Consider the following 25761-nt stretch of genomic DNA (forward strand, 5'->3'; position numbering starts at 1 on the left):
GACACTAAATCAAAATCCATAAAAAGAAAAGTTGATAAGCTGATAAGTTGGATTTGACCAAAACGTAAAATTTTTACTTTGTAAGACTCTATTAAGAGGATGAAAAGTCAAGACAGGGACAAAGAGAAAATATTTGCAAACTACATATCTGAAAAAGCTATTCTCCAGAATATATAAAGTACTAGCAAATCTCAACATTAAAACCATAAACAGTCCTGTTAGAAAATAGGCAAAAGGCATAAAGAGGTATTCAATCAAAAAAGGATATAAACATGGCAAAAAAAAAAGCACATGAAAAGATTTTCAACAAAATTAGCTATTGGAAAAATAGAACCACAATGGGATATAAAATCTCATAGATTTACCTATCAGAATGTCTAAAGTTAAAATAGTAACAACACTAAATACCGGTGAGGATGTGGAGAAGATGCATCACTCATACATTGCTGGTGGGAAGGTAAAATGATGAAGCCACTTGGAAAACAGTTTAGCAGTTTCTTTAAAAAGGAAACATGCAACTACTATGGGGCTCAGCAGTTACACTCCTAGGTATTATCCTAGCGAAATGAAGAGATGTTCACACAAAGGCCTGTACACAAATGTTTACAGTAACTGTATTTAAAGTAGCTAAAAATTGGAAACCCAGATGTCTTTCAGAGTAAACTGTTAAACAAATGGTAATCTATCAACACTGTGGAAGACTACTCCTCAATTAAAAAAAAAAAATCTACCAATACACACAACATGCATGAATCTCCAGAGAATTATGTCGAATGCAAAAAAAAAAAAAAAAAAAAAAAAAAAGCTAATCCCCAAATCCCCAAAGGTTATATGCTACATGATTCTTCCACTTTTATAACGTTTTTGAAATGATAAAAAACTACAGAAATGGAGAACAGATTAGGGTTTGCCAGGGGTTTAAGGAAGGGGTGGAGAGGATGGAAGTAGGTATGACTAAGCAAAAGCAGCATGAGGGATGCTTGTGGGGATAGGAATGTTCTGTATCTTAACTGTCTAAGTCAATATCCTGGTTGAACTTTAATGTGAACATCGATTTGAATTTCATACAATGCCCATGGAATTCCAGATAGAGTCGTAAGAAACCCATAATTGGCTAGGTAGATATGCAAAATATAGTTCCATCTTGACTTCAGGTGCCATGTGATTACACAACTGCTAATGGAAATGTTCCCTATCCTAACTATGAATGTCAATATTCTGGTTGTGATATATACTAGTTTCTTTAAGATGTTACTATTGGAGGAAACTGGGTTAAGGGTACATGGAATCTTTCTGCACTATTTTATACAAATTCACGTAAATCTACTGCTATCTCAAAATAAAAATTTTTTTAAGAAAAAATAAAAGCATCTGCATACAAATCATCATTATGTGTTTTCCAAGAACACATGCAGAAAATAGACACTGAGGAAATCAGAGGGACTGCTTGCTGGTAGGGAATGTGAGGAGAATGGGAGTGAGCAATGGGAATAAAGGACATATTTTGCTAATAGCAGAAAAAGCTTAAATTTTTTTTTAATGCTCTCGGTTCACATTTGTCTGATCAGCCAGTGATGGATTGTAGCACAGAGTCCATTACTCCTTATTGAATGCATCCAAAGTCATAGATCAGGGGTCGCACACAAAAAATCCTTCTATAATATGAGGTTTATAGGATGTCCATGGAGCTCCATATGTAGCCACAGGCCTCATGTAATTGGTTCAGGAAGGTAGGCAAAATATGGTTCCCTTTTGATTGCAGGTGTTAAGTATTTACACAACAGCAGATGAAATTCAAATCAAGGCGTCACTATAACAGCAGTTAAGTTTGCATTTCAAAATCCTATCTTGGGGGCAGCTAAGCTAAATGGCTCATTGTAATTATTCGGATAATTCATTTGTACATGCATAGTACCATTAAATAACAAAATAGGTTCAGTTTACAAACTAATCTTATTCTTATGTCTTAGTTCTCTTAAATTTTCTGTGAAGGCTTGATGTTTAAAGACCGAAGGGGAGAATTTCCTGCCAAGGGTTTTTAGTAGATATTTTATTTTATTTTATTTTATTTTATTTTATTTTATTTATTAGATATTTTACATAAGAATTTACTGGACAAATTCCTTGGAAGTTTACAATCTAGAATTCTAGAAAGATTTTTATGTATACTAACCCTTTTCTGAGTGTATGAGGAAGCAGAAAGTTCCACAAACTCAGGCCCATCTGATCTTTAAGAGTGTATTCAATTAATTCAAGCTTCTATTCACAACTGTTACGTGCCAAAAACTGCATTAGACACTGATGAAAAATGTAAGTCACATACAACCTCTAGCCTCAAAGAGCTCAAAATCTAGTAGAGGAGACAAGGAAGTAGAAAATGATAATTCAGCATGGAAAGGAATAAATAAAGATATGAGCAAAATCTCATTTAAGGGGCAGAGTATGCATTGTAGCGTGTTCTGGGAGGCCAAGTAGGAATGACATCCAAACTCTTCTTGAGAAAGGATTAGGTGTTTGAGTGACAGAGAAAAAGCAAGTGCATTCAAGACAGGTATACACCAGGCTTGAAGACTTGAGAGGAAACCGCATCCTTCTCATTTAAAATTCTAAATCAGAGTTCTACTTACGGTTCTCTCAGATTGCACTGCAACTGTCTCAGCAAGCTAAGGAGTCAAGGTATCCGTGGGGACTGGCCATCCTCCCCTGCTTGTGTCCCCTGTGTCATCCTTCTGTTTCTCCAGCTGGTCTTTCATTCTCTTCCCTCTTCTGACCAACTTCCTCCAAGTCTGCCCTACCTGACAAATCTGTGACCATAATGATCCCACGCCCCAACGTACCCTGAACTTTCAGGTCAGGCATCCACCACAGCTTTTGTGTCCCCCTTCAAGTCCCTGAGACAGAATATCTAATCAGCCTAGCTGATTAGTTTTTAGACATGTCTACTGAACATTGTAAAAGTGTCACATGGTGTGCAGTTAACCCCGCATCTCACATGGACAAAGGAAACAGTCTCCCTTGTGATTCCTCTTTCAATGTCAGGTGCCTGGTTGAATATTCTGGTTTCATGTTTCTGAACTGAGGGGTTCCAGAATTTAGGTATTCTGCAACCTTGGCTGCATATTACAACCACTTCTAAGACATATTTTAAAATTCTGATGCCAAGAACCCATCCCCAGAAATTCCAATATAATTGATTGGGTGAGGCTTCCCAGGTGATTTTATTGTGCACACACATCAAAAACCATGAAGACTTCTCCCAGGATCGTGTCTGGGGAGTGGTTAATATTCTGCCATCCTCGGAAATGGGAGAGAAAGTGAGCCTTGCAGAGGTACCCATTCTACTCCCAGTTTGCTCAGCAGCTGGAGATTGGAAGACAGTCTGCAACAATGTTCAAGGCCTGAGCAGGAAAGCTTCCTTCTAGGACTCAATGACACCATCTCTGCTTCTTTCTTGAAGGCATAATGGCTGCCCTCAGACCTCTGGTGAAGCCCAAGATCATTAAAAAGAGGACAAAGTAGTTCATCTGGCACCAGTCAGACCAGTATGTCAAAATTAAGTGCAACTGGCAGAAACACAGAGGCATTGATGATAGGATGCGCAGAAGATTCAAGGGCCAGATCCTGATGCCCAACATGGGTTATGGGAGCAACAAGAAAACAAAACACACGCTGCCCAGTGGCTCTCAGAAGTTTCTAGTCCACAAGTCAAGGAGCTTGAGGTGCTGCTGATGTGCAACGAATCTTACTGTGAAGAGATTGCTTACAATGTCTCCTCCAAGAACCGTAAAGCCATAGTGGAACGAGAAGCTCAGCTGGCTATCAGAGTCATGAATCCCAATGCCAGGCTGCACAGCAAAGAAAATGAATAGACAGACAGCTTATGTGCGCATCACATTTGTGTTAATAAAACCATAAAACTACAAAAAACAAACAAACAAAAAACCATGAAGACTTGCTCTTAGTGCACTGTTGGGAGAATTGATGAGTGGCTTCCTGAGCCTATGACTGATGGCATCCTTCCAGCTTTTGTCATCAGCATCAGCTACTTGCACAGATGCTCTCTGACAACACTCAGCTAATCCTCCATATTTTAGGCCTATATTGCCAAAAACAGACAGTATTGGCTCAAAGGAAGGAAGTAGCTTATTCCCACATACCTATATCTCTCCCTTCAGAATTGCAGAATTCCAGAATGAGAATATACATAACAGGGAATGAGCTCATGGGGAAAGTAAGACGGTGTATAATAAGCTACATTCTCACTGGAATCCCTGGATTCTATGAACGGGTGGTGACACTGGTATATCGTGTATGCAGTGATCCTGATGCAGCTGACTTTAACAAATAGTACCCTTCTTTTACAACACCGCACTTCCAAGTGTATTCCCCTTTTTTTTGTTCAGAGTCAGTTCCTCCAATGTTCAGTGAGGGGACATCTCCTATCTCGCTTTGTCCCAGCCCCTAAAATGGTCATAACATTAAAGATACAGGTAGTTAAAAAAAAAACACAGATACAGGTAGTCATTTCTCCATCTAAATCATCTGCCTGTTTGGAATATACTATAAGGGTATGTTTCTTGGGGTACATCCCTCAGGAGTTTAGAAAAACAGTTCCTTCTTCAATAGCTGGTGCAGTGACTCAGTCCTGCCTGGCCTATTCCTTGACCAGCAGTCACAAGGTTAATTTTCCATCCCAAAGATTCATGTCTCCTGAATCATCCAAAAACAACACTGCAGAATGAGCCCAATGTCATAAGTGATGTAGCCCAAGGCTTTCTGGCCTATGCCAGCAGTTAGATATTTACCCCGGGCTTGGACTTCCAAGGTTATAATAGGAAAATAAGGCAAAGCAGTGTACACACAGTTCTGGGAATGTACGTGTTTGGCACCCATATACTGGAGCTCACAGACCCACAGAAAGACACTGACTTATATTGGAAATACCAACACAGAGACACATGTGCAAAGTAATTCCAGACAGACCGTGGTCACCAGCGCTTGGCTAACATGTGAGGTCACACGCACATGTAACTTGCACATAATTCCCCTTCTGATACCTATGACTCATTATCAATACCTGCAGATATTTACATCCAAAGAGAATATGGCGAGCAGCTAAAACTACCTACTTCCCCTCCTTTCTCGTCTCCTTAGATATCACCCTATACCTCCAGGGATATGATGCCTTTGCCAGTGGAAAAGGAAGTGTACTTCCTTAAGGAGATGAGCTAGCCAATCTCACTGCTCTTCTCCGTACCTAGTGGAAGAGGGGGAGCCCAAATGTAAACCCACACAGTGAAGGCAGGAAGCAAGGCTTAGACATTCTGATGACGAGAGTTTTTTTCTCAAATTCTCATCCCTGCCACTACAGAAACAGCGGTCACCACGGAGGGCTGAGAACACTAGTTCAACACACCTTTCTCCCTTTCACCCTTCTCCTCATATTGCTCTGTTTGCCAAAGGTCATTTCATCCAACCCACTGCTTCCGAGAACTGGCGACTGCTACAGTACTTACAGGCAAGCTGCCCTATCCTCTCCTTTCACCCCTCTCCAAGGTCTCCCAGAGATCAAGGAAGTTTACCTGAGCAGGCATCAGTCACATGTCTATGCCTGCAGGCTAGAGCTGGGACACAGCCAAAGTAATTCCAGGAATTGGACTTGGACAATATCCTAAGATAACCTCTCTTTTTCTCCAGAGCCTGGGTGAATTGTGTAGTTCGGGACAGGCTGCCTGAAGTTAGGACCCACTCTGTGTCTCCTACTTTCCACCTTCTACAACTGGTGGCCTACAGTTTACCTGAGGTCCAGGCTGGAGTGGAGAGAATCAGTTCTCAGAATTCAGCACGACTCTTCACAGGTGGCCCGACCAGTGCTGAGTGTAAGAAATTATGATTCAGGTCTCAAATTGTGATGATTCAGGTCTCAAAGTTTTCAATGTTAGAGCTCCTTTTGTTCTCTCAGATTTTCCAATCATAGTCATCTATTTCATAAAGAATTTTGAGTTCTACTCTGTGCCAGAAACTGGAGATAGAAAGGAGAATATAGCACAGAACTTGACCTCCAGGATCTCAAAGTATAATGTAATGTGCATCTCTGAGCTCGTATTCTAATAAGTGGAGTGAGGTGGGTGGGGAATGGGCTAAATGGGCGATGGGTATTAAGGAGGGGACTTGTGTTGAACACTGTGAGTTGTATGTTAAGTGATGAATCACTAAATTCTACTCCTGAAACAATATTACACTATATGTTAACTAACTAGAATTTAAACAAAAATTTGAAGAAAAAAAAAGAGGAGAAGCGTCTTATAACAAAGCGATCCCTCTCTTTTTGCTATGGTGTATTTGTTGTTTTTGTTTTTGTTTCACTGATTTATTTCACAGAGAGAAGAAAGCAAACAAGTGGGTCAATTTTGCCATCTTGAGCTGAAAGTCTCCAATAGCAAAGATTCTAATGGAGATTTAAAGCACAGTATCTCAAAGAAAGAGAGCACTCTGGAATGGATTACTTTAGTACTTGCTTGGCCCTGTTCCCAGTGTAATAGAGTCCCCTTAAATTATCCCAAGACCTGAAGGACATGCTAATCCAGAAGCTGATGATATGGAAGAAGAGGAATATGGGTAGTCACCATCCTGACTTGTCAAGAACTGAGAGGTTTCCTAGCTTAAAAGACTTTCAGTGCTAAAATGGAAAGTTCTAGGCAAACCAGGGTAAGTTGGTCTCACCCAAAGTGGTGGGATGAAGAAAGTGGGCAGAAATGCCATAGGTCTCATCTTGATTATTTCCTTAAGTTCTCTGAAAATGTGTCCAGGGCTGGGTAGCAGAAATTTATAGGTAAAGTGAGTACAAGCCAGATGGACGAAGCTCCTAGTTTGTTGGGGGGGGGGGGGGGCAGTGCGGGATGCAGAGGGAGGAGGACGGTATCAGCAACCATTTGCCAATAGAACCAGAGCTCCAAGACTTAACCAGGGAAAGTATCTGGAGTCCAATCTTTGCAGATACCACAAAGCAGAAGAGAGGATTAAGAGTGAGAGGGCAGGACTTGGATAAGGACAGTGCCAGGCTGGCAAAAGAGAAGTCAGCAACCATTGTTTCATGTGAGTGAAGTTGTTGATATGGCAAGCAAGTGAAGACAGGTCGATTAAATTGACCTCTGATACAAGGACATTATTTAGGCTATCAAACCAGGAAGAACAGCCCACCTCCTGTCCTGGGAATGTAGTCATGACATGTGCCATTGGGCAGATCCTGTTGACTTTTCCTATAGAAGCAGACTCTGTCACAAAGGGTACCTGGAAAGGTTAAGAGGATGTGCTAAGAAGCCCTGTCAAGTGGCCTTAAGAGACTCACAAACCACTCTTCCTCCTTTCCATCCCTTCAGAAAACCCAGCAGGCAATGCTTACTCATTCTCCTGTACTTAACTGAGCTACCAGGTTAGATATTAGTCCGGAATTCCTGGAGCAGACGTTGGCCACAAAGATTAAACCATAATTTTAAATTGTGAGGGGCAGCACAGTACAATGAGAAGGGGATGGCTTTTGCAAGTCAAGACACCTAGACATTGATTTAGTCTGGCCACTTACTACCTCTGTCAAATTAACTTGTAACATTGGTTTAATAGTAGGTATTACATAAGGGGTTTTGTGAGACAGAGACATAACCATATGAAAATGCCAACACATGCCAATACATGAGAAAGGGAACCTCCCTCCTTCCCGCACAGAGTGACCCAGCTCCCTGTGTGTGTATGTGTGCATGTGTATGAATGCATGTGTGATTGTGTATATGTGTGGCTGTGTGACTGTGTATGTGACTGTGTGTATGACTATGTGTGGTGCTGTGTGTGTGTGTGTGTGTGTGTGTGTGTGTGTGTGTTCATGTGACCCTCTGGCTTAGAATCGTAACCGGCGGGTAGAAGTCCTCTCTTCTTTCTCATCCTTCCTCTGGAGCTATACTTTAACTGCATGCTGTAGCTCTCATTCCAAAGCCAGAAAGTTTTGACTTCTCCATTTTTTCACAGACTTCCAGCTCAAAAACACACCAGTGGCTTCCATATCATTGTAAAAAGGGCCCTGGAACTTATTTCTTTCTAATTTTGGAGGGACATTAAGCTATCTCTACCTCTGAGATATTCTGCTCCAAAACCCTCTCTCTACCAGGATTGGGTAACTGAGTCAGAAATGATCCCCTCCCCTAATCCCAGAGATAGTTCCTGTGACAAAAACAAACCACCGTGTTTCCTCCAACTGCTCCCAGCTGTGTCTCAATCCTCACCTCTGTCCCCTATCTTCACTTTGCTCCATACACAATGAGCTCATCAGGGACCATGAAAGACCCCAAAGAAAGATGCCCACAGTAGAGGACTAGCATGTGTCTGGAAATGTTTGAAGAATTCTTTAAAAATATAAGCTTCCAGCATAAATCTATGAAAGGGAAGGAACTCTGAGGCCTTCCAAAAAGGAGGAGTCTAGAATTAGAGAACTTTTTAAACAAAATTTTTTTAATGTTTATTTTTGGGACAGAGAGAGACACGGCATGAACGGGGGAGAGTCAGAGAGAGAGGGAGACACAGAATCTGAAACAGGCTCCAGGTTCTGAGCTGTCAGGACAGAGCCCGACCCGGGGCTCGAACTCATGGACCGCGAGAACATGACCTGAGCTGAAGTCGGACGCTTAACCGACTGAGCCACCCAGGAGTCCCTAGAATTAGATAACTTTATTTTTCCATTTCCTCTTACTTCTCCTGGTCCTCTGGGCTCTTTGTTGCTGAGCAAAGGGAAATGGATAAGACATGATACAGAACTATCTGCTTTATGGGTTTCTAGAGTGTTAAACCTTTGTTCCCAAGTTACTGACCCAAGATACCTAAAAAGAGCCAGAATCTAGACAGGAAGAGGGATGAAGAGGTGGTCATTTCATGACCACCAAAGGTGGCAAGCCCAGTCACTTGAACAAGATTAATGGAAGGTTCTATTCTCCTGGGCTGGACTGGCTGGAAAGGCAGGAAACTTCAGGCTTTCCTGATTCTTCCACATTTGTACAGGACCACCTCTCTTAGACTTCAGTTCCTTGTCACTGCTGTCCTCCTTTGGTGTGAATAGATGAAGGGAAGACTGTCTCCCAGCCAAGAGCTGAGCTGCAGAGTGTACAGAGTTTTCAGCAAACACCACCGGGACATGCTAAAAAGCTGCCAGGTTACATGGAAATTTTAAGATTTACACATTCTTTCTCCCAAACTGAGAAAATTGCTTCCAAGTTTTCAAGAAATTGAAATTCTGAAAGGAATTTATTCACTAATTTGTTCTTTTGACAAATATTTATTGATCACCTATTTGAGAGTTACTGTTCTATGCCTTCTGGATAAAGCAGAAAATGGGAGATAGGAATTCTTTGCCCCTTGAGACTTACATCCTCTTGGAGAGACAAGCAAATCATAAAGAAATATATAGTAAAATGCTGGATTATAAGTGCCATGCTGAACAATGGAGCAAGCCGAAGGGATAAAAACAGTCTGAGGGTAATCATTGGAACAAGGTGATGATGGAAGAGCTCCCTGGAAAGGAAACATCTGAACAGAGGAGGCTACCATTCAAGTACATTACAGTAGAGGTTACCAAGCAGGAACCGCAAGTACAACTCCCGAGGCAGGAGTTTGCTCTGGTGTTTTCAAAGACGAGAAGAAGGCCAAGGCAAATGAAGCAGAATAGGGAGAAAAACAATGATAGAAACGGAAATCAGAAAATTTTGTCATAACCAGATCTCTTAGGGTTCCCTAGACCATGAGTGGGGAGGGGCAATGAAATTTATTCCACAGATAATGGAAAGCCATCAGGAAGGGTTTTGTTTTGTTTTTGGAGGCGGGAGTATAAAATCTGCTTTGTTTTTAAAGGATCGCATGCTGCCTGCTATCTGTAGCATAGGTTATATAAGGGTACAGGTGGAAACAAGGAGAACAGTTAGGAAATGTGGCAGTGGTCCAGGTGACAGGTGCTTGGGATCTGACTAAGGGATTGGAATTAGGGATGGGAAATGAGATAGCATTATAAATACTTTTTATGGTAAAACCACAGGATTTGCTGGGAGATTGGATGTGGGTTGCAAGAGAAAGAACATTATCATTGATGACTCCAAAGTTTTGACCTAAGCATCTGGGTACTTGGAGACGCCATTTGCTAAAATGTGTGGAAGGCTGTGGGAGGAGTGTTTTGGGAATGCAGAGAATCAAAAGTTTTGACCCGGATGTGTGAAATCTGTGATGCTTTATGACATCCAGTGAACTGTTATGCAGGCTATTAAATGAACATGTCTGGAATTCAGGGGGAAAGGTCAGGGCTGGAGATACAATTTGGGAGTCATTACCACATAAAAACCATTAGGATAGATGATCTTAGCAAGTGAGGGTCATCCAAGATTGAAAGCTTAAGGACGAGGAGGACCTGCAAAGGAGATGCAATTATCATACTCAAGCAAAGAATAAAAGTCAGAACACAATTCATGGCATAATGTAATGTAATGGGGAAAAGATGGTGTTTGTTGTTTGAATTAATCACTCTCAATGTGGGTAAGAATGTAGGGTAACTGGCAATGCAATACATTGTTCTAGGAGGTGTCATTTTGGAAAAAGTACTTTGGAACTGGAACTTCTTAACCTAGTAATTCCACATCCAGGAATAATGATTTACTTATTCTTTTCTCATCTACAATTTATTGAGACCTTTTTCACTCTGAGCACTGCTCTAGACACTGAGAATACGGCAGTGAAATAAATACACACACACACACACACACACACACACACACACACAACCTATATCCACCCTCATGGTTCTTATATTCAAGTCAGGGAATTATTACAGTATTCCTTGAAAGAGTTACAATTGAAGATAACTAAATATTTAAATAAGGGGTGGGGTGCCTGGCTGGTTCAGATGGCTAAGGGTACGGCTTCAGCTCAGGTCATGATCTCCCAGTTCATTAGTTCAAGCCCCACATTAGGCTCTGCGCTGACAGTGTGAAGTCTGCTTGGGATTTTCGGTCTCTCTCTCTACCCCTACCCAACTCGTGCCCTCTCTCTCTCACACACACACACACAAAATAAATAAACTTAAAAACTTTTTAAAATGTTTAAATAAGGGATTGGTTAAATAAATAATTTCTGTTCTTATATGTTAGGTAGCCTTTAAAAATATGAAGAAGATGGGCCACCTGGGTGACTCAGTCGCTTAGGCATCTGACTCTTGATCTTGACTCAGGTCATGATCTCATGGTTTGTGAGTTTGAGCCCCACATCGAGCTCTGCACTGACAGTGCAGAGCCTGCTTGGGATTCTGTCTCTCCTTCTCTCTGTCCCTCCCCCACTAGTGCTCTCTCTTTCTCTCAAAATAAAAATAAACAAACTTTAAAATAAATAAAAGGGCGCCTGGGTGGCTCAGTTGGTTGAGCGACTGACTTCAGCTCAGGTCATGATCTCATAGATTGTGAGTTTGAGCCCTGCGTCAGGCTCTGTGCTGACAGCTCGGAGCCTGGAGCCTGCTTCGGATTCTGTGTCTCCCCCTTTCTCTACCCCTACCCTGCTCACGCTCTGTGTCTCTCTGTGTCTCAATAATAAATAAATGTTTAAAAAAATTAAAAATAAATAAATACAATTAATTAATTAATTAATGCAGAAGAAATCCAATTATAGTGGCAAATATTTCTAAACTACTGAACAGCAAACAGTGGTAATATGAACAAGATATACAGTATGGATTCATTTATAAATCATATGTCATGTGTATATGGGCACATGCACATGAGCACACATGTGCCAAGACAATTCACTGAAATACTGGTTTGTGAGTTTTTATTGTTGCTTTTGCTGCTATAGGAAGAACTACAAGATATTATTCCCTCCCCATTCTTATATATGTTGGTGTGCTGAGTCTGAGGTCCACAAATTATGTTATCTTTTAGGGATTCGACAGATCAGGGCATAAGAGTGAGTGTATAGACCCAAAGGAGGCTGGTATACTGGGGGAGCTACATAATAGGAATCTAAGTTTATCACCAAAAAGGAAGATTAGCTAGGAAGAAAAGTCTAGTAGCTAGGATGTATTTCCAGATATATTTGATTTAGAGAGATTAAAAAAAAATTTTCCCTCACATATATATGTATATAGATATACATGCATATGTATATGTATATATATGAAAATCATAAATTTATAAAATTTACAGGATTATAAATTTATAATTATATTTTGGTCAATAAAGAATAAGAAAGAAAAATAGAGTTGAAAGCTGAACTAGAATGAGAACAGTGGTCAAATTATGATGATTTTTGTTTTCTTTTGTTTGGCTACATTTTTTTCTACAATAAGCATTTATAATTTTGCAATGAATTTCAAGTACAGCGAGACCCCAGAAGGAAGAAGGATCACTTTGGCTAAGACCATCAGGAAAGATTCTCTGGAGAAGATGATATCTGTGCATCAGAGCCCTGTCGGTGGAAATGGGGGTGGGTGTAGAATCCTGGGCAGGCAAACATTCACAGATGCAGCAGGTCACAGGGATGTGTTCAGAACATTACAAAAATTTGCCATTCTGTATATGGCACATGCACAGCCTACTCCTCACTTCCCAGGTAGTTGTCTGAGGATGAGGTCTATGTGTGGGATAGTGGAGGAAAGTGCGTAAAAATGCTTCCCTCGTGGGGCGCCTGGGTGGCTCAGTCAGTTAAGCGTCCGACTTCAGCTCAGGTCACGATCTCGCGGTCTGCGAGTTCGAGCCCCGCGTCAGGCTCTGGGCTGATGGCTCAGAGCCTGGAGCCTGCTTCTGATTCTGTGTCTCCCTCTCTCTCTGCCCCTCCCCCGTTCATTCTCTGTCTCTCTCTGTCTCAAAAATAAATAAATGTTAAAAAAAATTTTTTTTAAATGCTTCCCTCGTTACCCTCCCTACATCTCTCAGCGTCTTGTTTCAATACTGTTTCCTCCAAGATCATCAAAATAATGCAATACTAATGTTCAACTATCTCCTTAACAAACAGTATACTTATTTGAAATATGAGTAAAATCATTTAAATTTTAAAATGCCAAAGCCCTGCATACCCAGAGATTTTGATTTGGGATTTCTAAGATGGACCCATTGTTTTTGTTTTTGTTTTTTACCTGTTCAAGCCATTCTTATTTACATGGGGATGTGAGAAACCATGGTCTACTAAATTCTAAAGCTCCAAGCTCATTAGGGCTTCAGCTGAAATTCATTACTAAAAATTCTTGAGGAGGAGGACCCAAGAAGGCAAAACACCATGGAAGTTTTTTGTGTCTCACGTCCATGAAATACAGCCAGACCAACACTAAACCATCATGCACACCTAGAAAACTGATCTGAGGATTAACACAACAATCTGCACAATCTGAACCACAGAATTCAGCAGGTACGTGATACAGAGAGGAGAACTGGGGGAGAGAAGCTGCAGAGGGCAGGAAGCTGCTTTTGAATGCAGAGAGATGGGGGCTACAGAATACGGGAAAAGCACCTCCACCAAAGCAGCTAGAGAGAAAGTGGAAAAGTGGAAACAGCCACAGGGGCTGAACTAAAAGTCAGAAAGGAGAAAAGAGAAAGGAGAGGGTTTAAATTCCACTAGGACTATAAACAGGGGGAGCACAGAGTCTAAAACTCCACAGCTCAATACCTCATGGTGCTCTGGTGAGAAGGGCGAATCCCCAGGAGCAGAGTGGAGTCCGGGTTCTTCAGGCCACACAGGGAGAGGTAGTTCCCCTGCTGGGAGGACACCTGGTAGAGGCTGTGTGGTCCCCCAAAGACAAGACCCTAGTGGACTCGGGAGAACAACCACATTCGTGGGTGCTGGAACAAGGTCATTAAGGGTGAAGCCTGGTGCCAGGTGTGTGCTGTGATTTTTCCATAATCCCTAAGGCACTGCTGCTACACTATCTCATAAACTTTTTCTGGGGCAGGCTGGCACCCAGCCGCAGTCTCTGGTCATCAGCAGTAGCACAGACCTGCAAACATTCCTGGGTGTGGCTAGCACCCGGCCATAGCTCACTGAGACCCTCCACAGGGGGGGCGGAATGGGTCAAAGCTGCAGTCCCTCAGAAGTAAGGGGCCGGGAAAAACAGCCACATCGGAGACAAAACTCAGGAGAGAGGTGCTGCTTGGGACTTGGTCACGGACTGTATAGAAGTGGGGAGTGGACAGAAGCCAAAGACAAAGGATGGGTGCGCGATTGCTGATTGGGGAGAATAGAGTTCTGATACTAGAGACTGGGTTGCTGGGAGACGCCATTTTCACCGCTGCTGGGCATACACACACGCACCTACAAGCACCACAACAATCCACCCCAGCAAGTATTAGCACCATCTAGTGGAGAATGGAGCCATTACACTAAGCCTCCCCCAACTGGGCCAACCTCCCTCTTCAGGAACACAAGTCTCTCCGCCTGCTGAGTTTATGGACTATAAAGCCCTTCATACTTTGACTTCTAGGGGAAAACAAAGTTATTTCAGTTATTTCAGTCATATTTCAGTCTGTTCGCTGGTCCTTCTATTCAATTTGCTTTCTTTCCTTCTTTTTCTTTTTTCTCTTTTTTGTTTCTTTTTCTTGACTACAGAGAGAGAAAAATTCATTTTTATTAAAAATATTTTTCTTTAACATTTTTTCTACTATTTTTTACTTTTGTGTAAAATTTTCAAATTCTATATTACCTCCATCATTTCAGTGTATTCATTTTTTCAAATTTTCAAACGATTTCCTTTTTTTTCTTTCCCCTTTTTTCTCTAATCTATCAAGCCCCTTTCTTTTTTTTTAATATAAAATTTATTGACAAATTGGTTTCCATACAACACCCAGTGCTCATCCCAAAAGGTGCCCTCCTCAATACCCATCACCCACCCTCTCCTCCCTCCCACCCCCCATCAACCCTCAGTTTGTTCTCAGTTTTTAACAGTCTCTTATGCTTTGGCTCTCTCCCACTCTAACCTCTTTTTTTTTTTTCCTTCCCCTCCCCCATGGGTTCCTGTTAAGTTTCTCAGGATCCACATAAGAGTGAAACCATATGGTATCTGTCTTTCTCTGTATGGCCTATTTCACTTAGCATCACACTCTCCAGTTCCATCCACGTTGCTACAAAAGGCCATATTTCATTTTTTCTCATTGCCACGTAGAATTCCATTGTGTATATAAACCACAATTTCTTTATCCATTCATCAGTTGATGGACATTTAGGCTCTTTCCATAATTTGGCTATTGTTGAGAGTGCTGCTATGAACATTGGGGTACAAGTGCCCCTATGCATCAGTACTCCTGTATCCCTTGGATAAATTCCTAGCAGTGCTATTGCTGGGTCATAGGGTAGGTCTATTTTTAATTTTCTGAGGAACCTCCACACTGCTTTCCAGAGCGGCTGCACCAATTGACATTCCCACCAACAGTGCAAGAGGGTTCCCATTTCTCCACATCCTCTCCAGCATCTATAGTCTCCTGATTTGTTCATTTTGGCCACTCTGACTGGCGTGAGGTGATACCTGAGTGTGGTTTTGATTTGTATTTCCCTGATAAGGAGCGACGCTGAACATCTTTTCATGTGCCTGTTGGCCATCGGATGTCTTCTTGAGAGAAGTGTCTATTCATGTTTTCTGCCCATTTCTTCACTGGGTTATTTGTTTTTCGGGTGTGGAGTTTGGTGAGCTCTTTATAGATTTTGGATACTAGCCCTTTGTCCGATATGTCATTTGTGAATATCTTTTCCCATTCCGTTGGTTGCCTTTTAGTTTTGTTGGTTGTTTCCTTTGCTGTGCAGAAGCTTTTTATCTTCATAAGGTCCCAGTAATTCACTTTTGCTTTTAATTCCCTTGCCTTTGGGGATGTGTCGAGTAAGAGATTGCTACGGCTGAGGTCAGAGAGGTCTTTTCCTGCTTCCTCCTCTAAGGTTTTGATGGTTTCCTGTCTCACATTTAGGTCCTTTATCCATTTTGAGTTTATTTTTGTGAATGGTGTGAGAAAGTGGTCTAGTTTCAACCTTCTGCATGTTGCTGTCCAGTTCTCCCAGCACCATTTGTTAAAGAGGCTGTCTTTTTTCCATTGGATGCTCTTTCCTGCTTTGTCAAAGATTAGTTGGCCATACGTTTGTGGGTCTAGGTCTGGGGTTTCTATTCTATTCCATTGGTCTATGTGTCTGTTTTTGTGCCAATACCATGCTGTCTTGATGATGACAGCTTTGTAGTAGAGGCTAAAGTCTGGGATTGTGATGCCTCCTGCTTTGGTCTTCTTCTTCAAAATTCCTTTGGCTATTCAGGGCCTTTTGTGGTTCCATATGAATTTTAGGATTGCTTGTTCTAGTTTTGAGAAGAATGCTGGTGCAATTTTGATTGGGATTGCATTGAATGTGTAGATAGCTTTGGGTAGTATTGACATTTTGACAACATTTATTTTTCCAATCCATGAGCAGGGAATGTCTTTCCATTTCTTTAAATCTTCTTCAATTACCTTCATAAGCTTTCTATAGTTTTCAGCATACAGATCCTTTACATCTTTGGTTAGATTTATTCCTAGGTATTTTATGCTTCTTGGTGCAATTGTGAATGGGATCAGTTTCTTTATTTGTCTTTCTGTTGCTTCATTGTTAGTGTATAAGAATACAACTGATTTCTGTACATTGATTTTGTATCCTGCAACTTTGCTGAATTCATGTATCAGTTCTAGCAGACTTTTGGTGGAGTCTATCGGATTTTCCATGTATAATATCACGTCATCTGCAAAAAGCGAAAGCTTGACTTCATCTTTGCCAATTTTGATGCCTTTGATTTTCTTTTGTTGTCTAATTGCTGATGCTAGAACTTCCAGCACTATGTTAAACAACAGCGGTGAGAGTGGGCATCCCTGTCGTGTTCCTGATCTCAGGGAAAAAGCTCTCAGTTTTTCCCCGTTGAGGATGATGTTAGCTGTGGGCTTTTCATAAATGGCTTTTATGATCTTTAAGTATGTTCCTTCTATCCCGACTTTCTCAAGGGTTTTTATTAAGAAAGGGTGCTGGCTGGGGCGCCTGGATGGCACAGTCGGTTAAGCGTCCGACTTCAGCCAGGTCACGATCTCGCAGTCTGTGAGTTCGAGCCCCGCGTCGGGCTCTGGGCTGATGGCTCAGAGCCTGGAGCCTGTTTCTGATTCTGTGTCTCCCTCTCTCTCTGCCCCTCCCCCGTTCATGCTCTGTCTCTCTCTGTCCCAAAAATAAATAAACGTTGAAAAAAAAAATTTAAAGAAAGGGTGATGGATTTTGTCAAAGGCCTTTTCTGCATCGATTGACAGGATCATATGGTTCTTCTCTTTTTTTTGTTAATGTGATGTATCACGTTGATTGATTTGCGAATGTTGAACCAGCCCTGCATCCCAGGAATGAATCCCACTTGATCATGGTGAATAATTCTTTTTATATGCCATTGAATTCGATTTGCTAGTATCTTATTGAGAATTTTTGCATCCATATTCATCAGGGATATTGGCCTGTAGTTCTCTTTTTTTACTGGATCTCTGTCTGGTTTAGGAATCAAAGTAATACTGGCTTCATAGAATGAGTCTGGAAGTTTTTCTTCCCTTTCTATTTCTTGGAATAGCTTGAGAAGGATAGGTATTATCTCTGCTTTAAACGTTTGGTAGAACTCCCCTGGGAAGCCATCTGGTCCTGGACTCTTATTTGTTGGGAGATTTTTGATAACCGATCCAATTTCTTCGCTGGTTATGGGTCTGTTCAAGCTTTCTATTTCCTCCTGATTGAGTTTTGGAAGTGTGTGGTGTTCAGGAATTTGTCCATTTCTTCCAGGTTGTCCAATTTGTTGGCATATAATTTTTCATAGTATTCCCTGATAATTGTTTGTATCTCTGAGGGATTGGTTGTAATAATTCCATTTTCATTCATGATTTTATCTATTTAGGTCATCTCCCTTTTCTTCTTGAGAAGCCTGGCTAGAGGTTTGTCAATTTTGTTTATTTTTTCAAAAAACCAACTCTTGGTTTCGTTGATCTGCTCTACAGTTTTTTTAGATTCTATATTGTTTATTTCTGCTCTGATCTTTATTATTTCTCTTCTTCTGCTGGGTTTAGGCTGCCTTTGCTGTTCTGCTTCTATTTCCTTTAGGTGTGCTGTTAGATTTTGTATTTGGGATTTTTCTTGTTTCTTGAGATAGGCCTGGATTGCAATGTATTTTCCTCTCAGGACTGTCTTCACTGCGTCCCAAAGCGTTTGGATTGTTGTATTTTCATTTTCATTTGTTTCCATATATTTTTTAATTTCTTCTCTAATTGCCTGGTTGACCCACTCATTCGTTAGTAGGGTGTTCTTTAACCTCCATGCTTTTGGAGGTTTTCCAGACTTTTTTCTGTGGTTGATTTCAAGCTTCATAGCATTGTGGTCTGAAAGTATGCATGGTATAATTTCAATTCTTGTAAACTTATGAAGGGCTGTTTTGTGACCCAGTATATGATCTATCTTGGAGAATGTTCCATGTGCACTCGAGAAGAAAGTATATTCTGTTGCTTTGGGATGCAGAGTTCTAAATATATCTGTCAAGTCCATCTGATCCAATGTCTCATTCAGGGCCCTTGTTTCTCTATTAACCGTGTGTCTAGATGATCTATCCATTTCTGTAAGTGGGGTGTTAAAGTCCCCTGCAATTACCACATTCTTCTCAATAAGGTTGTTTATGTTTATGAGTAATTGTTTTATATATTTGGGGGCTCCGGTATTCGGCGCATAGACATTTATAATTGTTAGCTCTTCCTGATGGATAGACCCTGTAACTATTATATAATGTCCTTCTTCATCTCTTGTTACAGCCTTTAATTTAAAGTCTAGTTTGTCTGATATAAGTATGGCTACTCCAGCTTTCTTTTGGCTTCCAGTCGCATGATAAATAGTTCTCCATCCCCTCACTCTCAATCTAAAGGTGTCCTCAGGTCTAAAATGAGTCTCTTGTAGACAGCAAATAGATGGGTCTTGTTTTTTTATCCATTCTGATACCCTATGTCTTTTGGTTGGCGCATTTAATCCATTTACATTCAGTGTTATTATAGAAAGATACGGGTTTAGAGTCCTTGTGATGTCTGTATGTTTTATGCTTGTAGTGATGCCTCTGGTACTTTGTCTCACAGGGTCCCCCTTAGGATCTCTTGTAGGGCTGGTTTAGTGGTGACAAATTCCTTCAGTTTTTGTTTGTTTGGGAAGACCTTTATCTCTCCTTCTATTCTAAATGACAGACTTGCTGGATAAAGGATTCTTGGCTGCATATTTTTTCTGTCTAGCACCCTGAAAATCTCGTGCCAATTCTTTCTGGCCTGCCAAGTTTCAAAAGAGACATCAGTCACGAGTCTTATAGGTCTCCCTTTATATGTGAGGGCACGTTTACCCCTTGCTGCTTTCAGAATTTTCTCTTTATCCTTGTATTTTGCCAGTTTCACTATGATATGTCGTGCAGAAGATCGATTCAAGTTACGTCTGAAGGGAGTTCTCTGTGCCTCTTGGATTTCAATGCCTTTTTCCTTCCCCAGTTCAGGGAAGTTCTCAGCTATTATTTCTTCAAGTACCCCTTCAGCACCTTTCCCTCTCTCTTCCTCCTCTGGGATACCAATTATGCATATATTATTTCTTTTTAGTGTATCACTTAGTTCTCTAATTTTCCCCTCATACTCCTGGATTTTTTTATCTCTCTTTTTCTCAGCTTCCTCTTTTTCCATAACTTTATCTTCTAGTTCACCTATTCTCTCCTCTGCCTCTTCAAAACGAGCCGTGGTGGTTTCCATTTTGTTTTGCATTTCATTTAAAGCGTTTTTCAGCTCCTCGTGACTGTTCCTTAGTCCCTTGATCTCTGTAGCAAGAGATTCTCTGCTGCCCTCTACACTGTTTTCAAGCCCAGCGATTAATTTTATGACTATTATTCTAAATTCACTTTCTGTTATATTATTTAAATCCTTTTTGATCAGCTCATTAGCTGTTGTTATTTCCTGGAGATTCTTCTGAGGGGAATTCTTCCACTTGGTCATTTTGGATAGTCCCTGGCGTGGTGAGGACCTGCAGGGCACTTCCCCTGTGCTGTGGTGTATAACTGGAGTTGGTGGGCGGGGCCGCAGTCAGACCTGATGTCTGCCCCCAGCCCACTGCTGGGGCCACAGTCAGATTGGTGTGTGCCTTCTCTTCCCCTCTCCTAGGGGCGGGATTCACTGTGGGGTGGCGTGGCCTGTCTGGGCTACTTGCACACTGCCAGGCTTGTGATGCTGGGGATCTGGGTATTAGCTGGGTGGGTAGGCAAGGTGCACGGGGGCAGGAGGGGCAGGCTTAGCTCGCTTCTCCTTAGGTGATCCACTTCAGGAGGGGCCCTGTGGCAGCGGGAGGGAGTCAGATCTGCTGCCGGAGGTTTGGCTCCGCAGAAGCACAGAGTTGGGTGTTTGCGTGGAGCGAGCAAGTTCCCTGGCAGGAACTGGTTCCCTTTGGGATTTTGGCTGGGGGATGGGCGGGGGAGATGGCACTGGCGAGCGCCTTTGTTCCCCGCCAAACTGAGCTCTGTCGTCCGGGGGCTCAGCAGCTCTCCCTCCCTTTGTCCTCCAGCCTTCCGTTTCCGAGCAGAGCTGCTAACTTATGTCCTCCCAGACGCTAAGTCGCACTTGCTGTCGGAACACAGTCCGCCCGGCCCCTCCACTTTTGCAAGCCAGACTGAGGGGCTCTGCTTGGCTGGCGAGCCGCCCCTCTGCCCCGGCTCCCTCCCGCCAGTCCGTGGAGCGCACACCACCTCGCCGCCCTTCCTACCCTCTTCCGTGGGCCTCTCATCTGCGCTTGGCTCTGGCGACTCCATTCTGCTAATCCTCTGGCGTTTTTCTGGGTTATTTAGGCAGGTGTAGGTGGAATCTAAGTGATCAGCAGGACGCCCGGTGAGCCCAGCATCCTCCTACGCCGCCATCTTGACTAGAATCTATCAAGACCCTTTCAACACCCAGACCAAAACACACCTAGGGTCTAGCATCATTTATTCGATTTTTTGCGTGTGTGTGTGTTGTTAATTTTTTAATTTTAATGTTTTTAATTTTAATTTTGTTTACCTCCTTAATTCCTTTTCTCCCTTCAAAATGACAAAACAAAGGAATTCACCCCAAAAGAAAGAGTAGGAAGAAACGACAGTCAGGGACTTAACCAACACAGATACAAGCAAGAGGTCTGAACCAGAATTTAGAATCCCAATAACAAGAATACTAGCTGGAGTCAAAAATAGATTAGAATCCCTTTCTGCAGAGATAAAAGAAGTAAAAGCTAGTCAGAATGAAATAAAAAATGTTATAACTGAGCTGCAATTTCGAATGGATGCCATGGCAGCAAGGATGGATGAGGCAGAACAGAGAATCAGCAATATAGAGGACAAACTTAAGAAGAATAATGAAGCAGAAAAAAAGATGGAGATTAAGGCAAAAGAGCATGATTTTAGAATTAGAGAAATCAACGACTCATTAAAAAGGAACAACATGAGAATCATAGGGGTCCCAGAAAAGGAAGAGAGAGAAATAGGGGTAGAAGGGTTATGTAAGCAAATCATAGCAGAAAACTTTCCTAACCTGGGCAAAGATACAGACCTCAAAATTCAGAAGTCATAGAGGACTCCCATTAGATTCAACAAAAACTGACCATCAACAAGACATATAATAGTCAAATTCACAAAATACTCAGGTGAGGAGAGAATCATGAAAGCAGCAAGGGAAAAAAAGTCCATCACCTACAAGGGAAGACAGATCAGGTTTGCAAGAGACCTATCCACAGAAACTTAGCAGGCCAGAAAGGAGTGGCAAGATATATTCAATGTGCTGAATCAGAAAAATATGCAGCCAAGAATTTTTTTATCCAGCAAAGCTGCCATTCAAAATAGAAGGAGAGATAATAAGTTTCCCAGACAAACAAAAATTAAAGGAATTTATGACCACTAAACCAGCCCTGCAAGAAATTTTAAGGGGGACTCTCTGAGGGGAGAAAAGATTAAATAAATAAATAAATAAATAAATAAATAAATACCAAAAGCAGCAAAGACAAGAAAGGACCAGAGAACACCACTAGAAACTCCAACTCTACAAGCAACATAATGGCAATAAATTCATATCTTTCAGTATTCACTGTAAACGTCAATGGACTAAATGCTCCAATCAAAAGACATAGGGTAACAGAATGGATAAGAAAACAAGATCCATCTATATGCTGTTTACAAGAGACCCACTTTAGACCTAAAGACACCTTCATATTGAAAGTAAGGGGATGGAAGGGCACCTGGGTGGCTCAGTCGGTTAAGCGTATGACTTCGGCTCAGGTCACGATCTCGTGGTCCGTGAGTTCAAGCCCCGCATCAGGCTCTAGGCTGATGGCTCAGAGCCTGGAGCCTGCTTCTGATTCTGTGTCTCCCTCTCTCTCTGCCCCTCCCCCGTTCATGCTCTGTCTCTCTCTGTCTCAAAAATAAATAAACTTAACAAAAAATTTTTAAAAAAAAGAAAGTAAGGGATGGAGAACCATCTATCATGCTAATGGTCAACAAAAGAAAGCTGGAGTAGCCATACTTATATCAGACAATCTAGACTTTAAAATAAAGACTGTATCAAGAGATGCAGAAGGGCATTATATCATAATCAAAGTGTGTATCCACCAAGAAGACCTAACAATTGTAAATATTTATGCACCAAATGTGATAACACCCAAATATATAAATCAGTTAATCACAAACATAAAGAAACTCATTGATAGTAATACCATAATAGTAGGGGACCTCAACACCCCACTCACAGCAATGGACAGATCATCTAATCAAAAAATCAACAAGGAAACAATGGCTTTGAATGACACACTGGACCAGATGGACTTAACAGATATATTAGAACATTTCATCCTAAAGCAGCAGAATATACATTCTTCTCCAGTGCACAAGGAACGTTCTCCAGAACAGACCACATACTGTGAAACAAATCAGCCCTCAACAAGTACAAAATGATGGAGATCATACCATGTATATTTTCAGACCACAACGCTATGAAACTCAAAATCAACCTCAAGAAAAAATTTGGAAAGGTAATAAACACTTGGAGACTAAAGAACATCCTACCAAAGAATGAATGGGCTAACCAAGAAGTTAAAGAGGAAACTAAAAAGTTCATGAAAGCCAATGAAAATGATAACACCACAACCCAAAACCTCTGGGACGCAGCAAAGGCGGTCACAAGAGGAAAGTATATAGCAATCCAGGCCTTCCTAAAGAAGGAAGAAAGATCTCAGATACCCAACCTAACCTTACACCTTGAAAAGCTGGAAAAAGAACAGCAAATAAAACCCAAAACCAGAAGAAGACAGGAAATAATAAACATTAGAACAGAAATTAATACTATCAAAACCAAAAAAACAAAAACAAAAACAAAAAACCAGTAGAACAGATCAATGAAACCAGAAGCTGGTTCTTTGAAAGAATCAACAAAATTGATAAACCACTAGCCAGTTTTATCAAAAAGAAAAAGGAAAGGACCCAAATAAATAAAATCAAGAATGAAAGAGAAGAGATCACAACCAACACAGCAGAAATAAAAACAATAATAAGAGAGTATTATGAGCAATTATATGCCAATAAAATGGGCAACCTGGAAGAAACGGACAAATTCCTAGAAACATATACACTACCAAAACTGAAACAGGAAGAAATGGAAAATTTGAACAGACCCATAACCAATAAAGAAATCAAATTAGTAATCAAAAATCTCCCAAAAAACAAGAGTCCATGGCCAGATGGCCTTCCAGGGGAATTCTACCAAATATTTAAGGAAGAGTTAATACCTCTTCTCTTAAAGCTGTTTCAAAAAAAAGAAAGGAAAGGAAAACTTCCAAACTCTGTCTATGAAGCCAACATTACCTTGATTCCAAAACTAGACAGAGACCCCACTAAAAAGGAGAACTATAGACCACTTTCCCTGATGAACATGGATGCAAAAATCCTCAACAAGATATTATCCAACTAGATCCAGCAATATATTTAAAAAATTATTCACAAATCAGTTGAATGTCCGACTTCAGCACAGGTCATGATCTCACAGTTTGTAGCTTTGAGCCCCACATCAGGATCTGTGCTGACAACTCAGAGCCTGGAGTCTGCTTCAGGTTTGGTGTCTCCCTCTCTCTCTGCTTCTACCCTACTCATTCTCTGTCTCTCTCTTCCCTCAAAAATAAATAAACATTAGGGGCGCCTGGGTGGTGCAGTCGGTTAAGCATCCGACTTCAGCCAGGTCACGATCTCGCGGTCCGTGAGTTCGAGCCCCGCGTCGGGCTCTGGGCTAATGGCTCGGAGCCTGGAGCCTGTTTCCAATTCTGTGTCTCCCTCCCTCTCTGCCCCTCCCCCGTTCATGCTCTGTCTCTCTCTGTCCCAAAAATAAATAAAAACGTTGAAAAAATAAATAAATAAATAAATAAATAAACATTAAAAAAAATTATAAAAAAATTTATTCACCACAACCAAGTGGGATTTACACCTGGGATGCAGGGCTGGATCAATATCCACAAAACAACCAATGTGATTCATCACATCAATAAAAGAAAGGACAAGAACCATATGATCTTCTCAATAGATGCAGAGAAAGCATTTGACAAAATAAAGCACCCTTTCTTGATAAAAACCCTCAAGAAAGTAGGGTAGAAGGAGCATACCTCAAGATCATAAAAGCCAGATACGAAAGACACAATGCTAATATCATCCTCCATGGGGAAAAACTGAGAGCTTTCCCCCTAAGGTCAGGAACAAGACAAGGATGTCCACTCTCGCCACTGTTATTCAACATAGTATTAGAAGTCTTAGCCTCTGCAACCAGACAACACAAAGAAACAAAAGGCATCCAAATAAGCCAGGAGGAGGTCAAATTTTCACTCTTCACAGATGACATGATACTCTATATGGAAAACCCAAAAGATTCCACCAAAAAAACCCACTAGAACTGATTCATGAATTCAGCAGTCACAGGATATAAAATCAATGCACATAAATCGGCTGCATTCCTATACACCAACAATGAAGCAACAGAAAGAGAAATCAAGGAATCGACCCCATTTAAAACTGCACCAAAAACTATAAAATACCTAGGAATAAATCTAACCAGAGAGGTGAAAAATTTATACACTGAAAACTATAGAAAGATTATGAAAGAAATTGAAGAAGACACAAAGAAATGGAAAAAGATTCCATGCTCCTGGATAGGAAGAACAAATATTGTTAAAATGTTGATACTACCCAAAGCAATCTACATATTCAATGTGATCCCTATCAAAATAACACCAGCATTCTTCACACAGCTAGAACAAATAATCCTAAAAATTGTATGGAGCCAGAAAAGACGCCAAATAGCCAAAGCAATCTTGAGAAAGAAAACCAAAGCAGGAGCATCACAATCCCGGACTTTAAGTTATGCTACAAAGCTGTAATCATTAAGACACTATGGTACTGGCACAAAAACAGACACTCAGATCAATGGAACAGAATAGAGAACCCAGAAATGGACCCACAAACGTATGGCCAACTAATCTTTGACAAAGCAGGAAAGAATACCCAATGGAATAAAGACAGTCTCTTCAGCAAGTGGTGCTGGGAAAACTGGACAGTGACATGCAGAAGAATGAACCTGGACCACTTTCTTACACCATACACAAAAATAAACTCAAAATGGATGAAAGACCTCAATGTAAGACAGGAAGTCATCAAAATCCTTGAGGAGAAAGCAGGCAAACACC

The 25761-nt window shown here is 41.2% G+C and overlaps 1 non-coding gene and 1 pseudogene across 1 annotated transcript; both read left to right on the forward strand.

The window, feature by feature from the left end:
- The first annotated feature begins 3250 nt into the window (after nt 1–3250).
- Nucleotides 3251–3390, forward strand: LOC122488847. Its single transcript, XR_006298760.1, has one exon. It is a non-coding gene; the product is annotated as a small nucleolar RNA SNORA7 (small nucleolar RNA).
- On the forward strand, nt 3275–3925 carry LOC122488457 (annotated as a pseudogene).
- The last annotated feature ends 21836 nt before the right edge of the window (nt 3926–25761 follow it).

This window comes from Prionailurus bengalensis, chromosome A2, assembly GCF_016509475.1.
Source record: "Prionailurus bengalensis isolate Pbe53 chromosome A2, Fcat_Pben_1.1_paternal_pri, whole genome shotgun sequence".
Classification (NCBI taxonomy): Eukaryota; Metazoa; Chordata; class Mammalia; order Carnivora; family Felidae; genus Prionailurus; species Prionailurus bengalensis.